This window comes from Gadus chalcogrammus, chromosome 2 (assembly GCF_026213295.1).
Source record: "Gadus chalcogrammus isolate NIFS_2021 chromosome 2, NIFS_Gcha_1.0, whole genome shotgun sequence".
NCBI classification, from domain to species: domain Eukaryota; kingdom Metazoa; phylum Chordata; class Actinopteri; order Gadiformes; family Gadidae; genus Gadus; species Gadus chalcogrammus.
In genome coordinates, this window is record NC_079413.1 from 10131935 (window position 1) to 10140943 (window position 9009).

A 9009-nucleotide genomic window follows, 5' to 3' on the forward strand; every position below is an offset into this window, starting at 1 on the left:
GGATCAGGGTTAAATGATAGGAACCTATAGGCCTACTTAAATTATTTGGTTAAACACCAATAAGAACAAATGCAAAACTTAATATTTGGCCTATTGAATAGTTATGAGCTGAAGCAGTCATACAGTAGGCTTTATTATAGGCTACGCTACTAGAACATCTTGATAAAACACGAGTGGAAAAATGGATGACTGCCTAGCCATAGCCTACAGTGCCACCCCTATAGGGACCTGGCTCTGGTGCACTAACCGGAAACTACAATCGCAACCGCAATAAACATCTCGCTTTGAACGGTGAACTCTTTACACATAGTAGTTATAAAGCTATTAAAACTACAAAATGACTCCATTAATGCAGGATACGTGGAAAATGCATGGACCTATTAAAGAAAATGCGCCGACGTTGGCCCAGCCTGGCTCCGCCTCTTCAGCTACGTAGCTAAGATCGCTGCCGTGGAGCACGAAAGGTGTACATCAATCCACACTCATCGGTTTGACCGTTTTGAGTACCATCCGGGTCCTTTCACTACACTTCCTTTCGCCCTGATCTTGATTGCAACGCACTACGTACTCAAACTATATAAAAAAGAAGTCATACTAAAATAAAGTATAATGACTGCGGATAGTATGGATATTGGAACAAAGCAATAGACTATAGCTCTATGGCCACCTAGAAGGCTAGGCTATAACTACCGTCACCGGAGCAAGTCCGGCTGTTTTCAAAAGCATCTGTCATTACAAAAGCAACAACAAACAGATCGGAAATATCCTAACAACAGCACGGACGAGAGAAACGTGTAAATCCCTTTATTTATGGCGTAATGTTGTGATATTGTGTCAATAAATACCAAATATATATACCTTTACATTTATGGCAATACCTGTCTTGAAATTATACGGAGGAGTTATGCTGGTGTCACATAGGCCTACCATTGTTGGGAACTGCAGTTACCGTTCCACCTGAACGGCAGTTACCGTTTCAGAACGGTAGTTACCATTCCAGAAAGGCATATGCCATGGCATTACCGTTTCAGAACGGTAGTTACCGTTTCAGAATGGCAGTTACCGTTCCAGAACGGCATATGCCATGGTATGTCTGTGGTCGCGACGGCAGTTACCGTTTCAGAACGGTAGTTACCGTTTCAGAATGGTAGTCACCGTTCCAGAACGGCATATGCCATGGTATGTCAGTGGTCGCGACGGCAGTTACCGTTTCAGAACGGTAGTTACCGTTTCAGAACGGCAGTTACCGTTCCAGAACGGCATATGCCATGGTATGTCAGTGGTCGCGGTGGCACATGCCACAGGCCAATAAACGATCTCGGCCCTACTGAATTACGTTTACAATCATATTACATATTACTTACTTTTTTAAATGCAAGCAATTATAAAAAAATATATGTATTGTGGTACCCCGCTCCCCCAATGAGCCGGGTTCCAGGTACGAATCACACGTTAAGCAAGGTTTAAGCCTCACTCTGCAATTATTGCATACATCTTAGACAGATTATACACCCGGTCTCTAGGGCCTCTGTGAGCCTCTAGTCTCTAGTCTCTAGTCTCTAGTCTCTCGCGGACCCGAGCACTTCCTTCTTCCTCGCTCCCGTTCCCCCCAAATGTCAGTCCTCGTGCTCCTTTTAAAGTCTCTTCCTGGCTGTCCAGCCAGGTGTCTCCTATCTCCCTGATTGGGGTTCGGTAGGTGCTCTCCGTCGCCGGCTGGTGGATGACGGTAGTATCGGCCGTCCAGAATCAAACCTCGGGTCCAGGGCCGAGGTTTAAGGGGCGGGACGCCACACTCCTCCCCCGCTTGATTGGGCCCCCGGTAGTAGGGGAACCCGCCCAGGCAGGTATCGTGTCGGGACAGGGCATCAGCGTCGGTCTGCTCCTGGTGGGCCTCCCGGTGAGGCACGATCTGCTTCTGGTGGGCCTCCCTGTGAGGCCTGATCTGCTTCTGGTGGGCTATCGGACAATCCCTCCCGATCAGGAGTGGCACCGGGAGGTTTGGCACGATCCCTGCCCTAGCCGTGAACATCCCCTGTGGTGTCCGGACGACCACGTGGCAGGTCTCGTATGTCCGGGTGTCCCCGTGTACACACGTCACCTCCATGGGTGACCCTTCCCTTCCCGCCGCCAGGTTGGGGCGGAGGAGGGTGACCAAGCTGCCGGTGTCCAATACGGCCTGTGTCTCTTTGCGCATAGCCCTTGCAGGTACGGTTGGGCACCCGGACGCTTCCTGTGCCCAAGAGGTCACCAGCATGCAGGGCCGGCCCGTCCCCTCGTCCGCGTAGGCCGACGGCACCGTCACGTCCAAGTATCCCGCTGCGGCCTCGTATCCGGCTGCGGCGGCTGCGGCAAAGGCGTCTCTTGCTGCATCGACGTGTGTGTGTGTGTGTGTGTGTGTGTGTGTGTGTGTGTGTGTGTGTGTGTGTGTGTGTGTGTGTGTGTGTGTGTGTTGTGTTTCATCATGGCTCGAAAGAAGTTTAGGCCCTGCCCCTCCTGCCAAGAACCTAACCAGGTGAGGGAAAAGTGGAATAGAGCATTAGATCTATGTCCAATGTTCTAATATGTGGTTTAATGTGATACATTTCTCATTAGTAGGTCACGTGGACGCTAAAGTATGCTCCTACTAAATGACTTTGTATGATATCTGTATTCTGTTCCAAACAGGGATAATGTAAGATGTCTGGATTGATATAAATTTTGATTGCTTGTTTTGAAACAAACGCCATAAGCATCATTGATTAGAGTAGCCTGGGTGCCTCATAGCTCGGCCACTTTCACTGTATGATTATCAATCCTTTGCCATGATCTGTTGGGTACTTACTTAAACTCTGGATGATCCTGTGTCAATCCAGAGACGCATATTCTGAATTGCATTGTGCTTCATTTGTGCCTCTTTCCCGTATACAGCCAAATTAAACGCTGTATCTTGATTGTTCTTCTTCTCTTTGACTGTGGATCTGATGTCTCACTTTGGTATACTTTTACCAACCCAGGTGAGCCTAAAAACCTGCAGCTGTTGTTTCACAGCTCTCTCAAACAAAGGAAAAATAACATCCAAAACGGTGTCCCTGGACAGGAAGTGGGCGGAAGGGGTATAAAAGTTCATATTTCATTAAGCATTAATGATTTGCTTCACTTTCATCAATATTGTGTGATAGGGCAAGTCCCTAATTTTACAAAAAAAATTGTTATCTGTTAGTGAATAAATTTGAGTTAGGCATAGAAGGCATTGATGTTACAAATGATTTATATTTCTTTTTTCATTTGACTGACATGCATGGAATAGACTTTCTTTTTGACCAGGCTCTCATGTACATTTATTTACATATACAACCGGCTTGGTTGTAAATAAAACGTATGCATGCTACTGAACTCTCTGTTTCTGCTAAAGGCAGATCACAGAATTCAGACCCAGTCACTATAAAGCCATTCTTGCATGATTATGTAAGTAGATTACATGCTCCAAAATAGGTCAAAGTATCTGGAGGAGCGCTGTTCCCTCGCTTACTGCGACACCACCTTCTACAGGCCACAGCAAACACACATCAAACCGGGATCCGTTTGGAAGCATAGAAAGAAAATCAAAAAATACAGAGAAACATGAGAAAGGAATTCAGAAATGTTTTTCTGTTTTCAATTGTCCGACCAATAAAGCCGCAATAGATGAGTTACATAATTTAATCTCCCCCATTTAAATCTGTAACCTAAAGATAACTATTTAGCTAGTGTTCCATATTCTTGAATTCATGTAAGCTGGCGTATTTTTAGGTGGAAGAGGAGGAGGAGCGCTGTTTGAACACGTTAGCCGAGGACAGGGCTGAGCAGGCACGACCATTAAGCATCATCACAGGCCTTAAAAAGCCTCTTGGAAAGAAAAGTGAAACTTGGTCGCTTCAGTGGTGCATTAAAGACACCAGGTGCAAGACTAAATATGGCATCAAGGGAAATATGTTTTACATTTTAATATCAAGAATGATTTACATTAGTCTTTTTGTAGGTTTTGGAATTTTCTGGACCGTTGCCCAAAAACATATTTAAACTTGTACACACTGGTTAATTTCCTCCCAAAAAAGTTTTGACAAAAACAATTGTTGATATTCAAAGATTTCCTCATTTTACTAAAATAACAAATAAGTTCTTTTTGACAGTTTCTGCAAGCTGTAATAATGCCTCCCCTTCTTTTCCCGATCCGACTCCTCCTGCCATGAGGTTCTTTTTGATGATTGACCTACACTCAGTTAACCCCAGCCTCACTTTTACGTCCACCTCTTTCCTTCGTGAAGCCCTTTTCGCTACCCAATCCGCTAGCTCATTCCGATATCTTTATGAAACTTTACCGGTTGATTAGCCACATGATTAGAAGAAGAAAATACATTGGACATTTTCTGTAATTGTATGTTAAGATATATGCGCAAATGTGCATATATTTTGAAACGAAGAATCAGACCATTGGAAAAAGCCAGGCTCAAAATTGTTTTTTCATGTTGTTTCTATATTAAATAGAAAAATATTTACAAAGGGGATTATGGGATATCTCCTTTCGTTATCCAGTTAATCAGAAAATACTGCCAAAGCCTTAAAAAATGTATTGCCGCCCTATTTTTATGTATAAAATGTCATGTAAATCAGGCCAAGAATTATCTATCAACAAATCCCCAAAATCTTCATATAGTAGCTGAGAATAAGATTCTAAAGTTTTGTGTATGTAGGTGCTACAGAAGTGGAGATTCCTTGCTTGGCGTGTGAGGAAAAACTCATTTTGAGAAAACGGCCTTTAAAGATTTTTATGGCAAAAGCTAACCAGGAAGCTTGAGAGCATACCACAAACTTTTGGTGAATCTTCTGTAAAATGCAGAGGCGCAAGTTGACAAACTATAATAAAACAAACACCTAAATGTTTTGTTTTGACTTTTTTCTTCTTTTGTGTGAAACATTACGGGCCCTATTTAACGGTCTGAAACGCAAGTGGGAAGCGCAAAGCTCAAGTAGCTTTGTGGGCGGTTCTACGGCGCTATCGCTATTTTACAGGCGGATAAATGACACTTGCGTCACGGCGCAAGTGTCAAAAGGGTTGGTCTGAAGCAGCCTAGTTAGCCGTAGGTGTGGTTTGGGCGTAACGTCCAGCAAACCAATGAGAGTGCCAGCTCCCATCCCCTTTAAGAGCCATGAGTGCATTTGAATCGGACAAGTTGATATTTTGACAGCGCGTCTGCAGTCTCCGATGAGACAGATGCACATGAATTTCAAACTGCAAATGGCTCAGTTTATTGCCAAATAATATGGGCTAATTCACACATGGAATAAGGGGTTTTCTTCCACAACTTCAGAAATACTGAATCCTCAAATAAATTTCGGCAAAGAAAACGTATATGATATAACATATGATATGCGGTAACTGTGGTTCTATTTAATGATATACGCAATACATTATAAACATTGTTTCTTATCAGTATTGTATGCTATCCTAATATGCATGTGTCCCCCCGATAATAGACATTGCCATTGATTGTATTATGCGTTACGTGTTTAGTTTGCGTGTGTTTAAACAGAGCACACACGTGCGCCCGCATTCATTCATTCTTTTTAACACTCACTCGCGGTAAAACAATGTTTTTCACGATCAAATACTCATCAATCCTAAAAGTTATGGGCATGTAGGCCTACACGATGTCTCTGTCAAGAAAATATGTGTTTGCTGTACGGTGTTTGCAGATGCATTGATTTAAAAGTACAACTTATTACCGCTGCATCAGCTGTTCTTTCCCAAATAATTTACCAAGAATGTGCGGCTAGGTAGATGGGAGAAGCAAAGTGTATGCCCGAGGTGCACAAGAAATCCGTATGCATCGCATGCGCATGTATGCATGCGCCCTTAAAATAGCATCTGAACAACGCGCCACTGACTTTAAACCAGGTATTTCCTGGTCAGTAGCGCAATGGTATTCAGAAACGGCAAAATACCGTTTGTGCCAGAACACGCCTCCTCCATCCGCCGAACTGCCCCTTGGGGCGCATGATCAATCCCTAATTTACCGGCGAGTGGCGGTGGTGGGAAAAGAACGCTCTGCGCCAGTTGTAAACTAGCAACGACACATGCGCCAGTGACTAAGTCACTTGCGCCGGATGCAAGATAGGGCCCTAAATGTTAATGGCAGGGACGGCTGGTATAAATGGGCTAACAGGGCTAAGCCCTCCCTACCTTTTACAGTAAAAATGAAAAAATATTATTATAAACCTTAGAACATATTGTTTTAAATTTTGGTAGAACCTAAAGCAGCAACTGCACCAAAAAGTGACAGAAAAACCCAGGATATATGATATATCTTGGGTTTTTTCCTGTGAATGGGCTAAATGTATTCAGCCCAAGCGGAGTAGCGTAAGCTTCCATTCAATTTTGATTGACAGGTATCGTGACACGCCCCCTTCATATGCTTCCCATTTGGGCTAAAGTCATTCAGCCCAAGCACAGTAGCGTAAGCGGCTATTTCATTGTGACTGACCGGTGTCGTGACACGCCCCCATTTGGGCTAATTTAATTTAGCCCAAGCACAGTAGCATAAGCTTCCATTGACGTTTGATTGACAGGTGCCCTGACACGCCCCCTTCATATGCTTCCCATTTGGGCTAAATAAGTTTAGCCCAAAGGCTGACCTTGGACCAGCTAGCACAGTAGCTACAGTACAGTGAACTTGGACCAATCACAGCACGATAGCGCAAGTGCAGTATGGTTGGCGTTAGCATGAAAATGAACGAAGTGGATTATTTAATTTCTAATCGGTTTTCTTTAATGTTTTTGGAGGAAAAATGGAAAGTGATGAGATTGGGGACACATCATCCAAACGATGTACATCACACTAATTAATTAAATGCTGACTCATTTATATATTTTTTTTTATTACGCAGTGCATTACGGAACGCACTGCTTTTACTGAGTGCGGTCAGTATCAGTAGCGTGCGGTGCCCCTTCATTTCGGTGGGGCAGAAACGACTGACGTATGACCACACCCACAATTTATACATATTTTTAACATGTATATTTTGACCTGCATTAAAACATGTTAACTGAACTAATTGTGAGTAAGAATTAAAAATAAACTAATGGCCTAATGTTACTGCACGCTTGTGAAGTGCCATCCACAACACTCGTCATATGATGTCGAGTCTATGCTTATTAGAATAGCCCATGTGCAATGGAAAATACCAACTCTGCAAAGTCAAACATTTCAAAGGACAAATTCGACATTATAGGTTATTTCTTCCATATTTTATTTTAACAATCGAACAACAATTTAACAACAGGCTTAGTGAGTGCATTACAAATACATGAAAAGTAGAAATAAAGTCATCAATCAAGCAGACCTTCGATTTGGAACTTGGCCCGACGATGTGTGCAAGTCTCTCAATAACAACACTTTTGAAATCAGGTATTTCTCAATAACAGCTGTTTAAATCAGGTATGAAATCAGTTAAAATTCTAATACCTGCTGAAATAAATAAATAGGCTTCAATGCCGAACGATACAGGTGGAGTAATTCGACAACAACAGTGCCGAAAGATACAGGCAGAGTAATTCGACAACAATAGTCCTAGAATATGACCATGGGGCAGACTACTTTACGACCATATGGGCGTCTTATAGCGCGGATTGCAATTCTTATTGCAGCCTGCAGGGTTATGCGAGAAACATACGGAGGGACGCGGTCGTTGAGCTCCACCGCCCCACATTGCATGACACGTTAAACAGAACTCAACTAGAATCACCACCATCAATTTGAAATCAACAGACCAAAAATTGTCGGAAAGCCTACAGAAACTATAGATAGCTAATGTGACAATCACATTATTAAAAATAAACTTGGAGCAATGATTTACTGAGGAACTATTTTTTTTGGGAGCATGTTTTCGCAGGGAGTTTGCCGCCCCACCTGCCCATATGGACGGCACGCGCCTGGTCAGTATATGGACGGTAATAGTGCATTTGTAAGCGGGTCAACAACGTTTCGTATCGAACCATTAAAAAAGCATATGTCTAAATAACCCAACATGACGTGACAAGTGCGTAGAGAGTGTGGCCCCTCTCCCAGCTGCATTTCAGTGAAATGCAGTAACAATAAGGTTCTCTAAGGAATCGGAAATGATCAATTTAATGTTGCATACAACATTGCCAAAGAGGAGTTGCCATTCACCAAATTTAAATCCGAAATTATTCTCATGAAGGAAAATGGATTAAACGTCAACCCGACGTATAGCAATGAGATGGCATGTGCACAATTCATTGCGATAATAGGCGACACCTTAAAGCAAAAGACAGCTGCTGACGTCGGAAACGCCACATAGATGTCCTTCATGATTGACGGCGACACAGACGTCTCTACCAAAGAGTGTGTGATCGTCTACAGCCGCATTTTGCGCAAAGGGAGACCGGTCAACATTTTAATTGTTTAATACTTTAAGCACAAAAAAAGTTTTATTTTGCTTAATGGTTTAGTTCGAAATGTTCAATTTCAGTTCAGTGAAGCACTTTAAAAACCTTATTTTTCTTTTTATTTATAATTGTGCTTCAAATAAAGACACGCATTTCTCTACACCTTATTCTTGTTTAAAAATCATTCACATTATATGAAAGTTATGAACAGAGATATAAAGGTGACCTCATGGCGTCTGGAGCCCTGTGAAGTAGGCCTATTGATAAATGTGATGCATTCGTTAGCCCTCCCGCCCAAAATCACCACCAGCCGTCACTGGTTAATGGTGCAAAATAGCCCAAAATATCAAAATTGTCCACTGACTGAAAAATTTATGATTTTGCCCGCCGTGTCTCGCCTTAAGATGCCCGCCAATGTTGCAGTTCTCTCATAAGCTAACACACTTACATCTATCTCTGGCACTGGTAGAACTGGGTGGTGGCAGTCAGGAGATTGCTGGTTAACCCTGTGCACACTGATTACTCAATGTGCAACAGGTGTGCAGCCTCACCCAGCCCCATTCTCGGCCAGGTGAGGCTGCTTA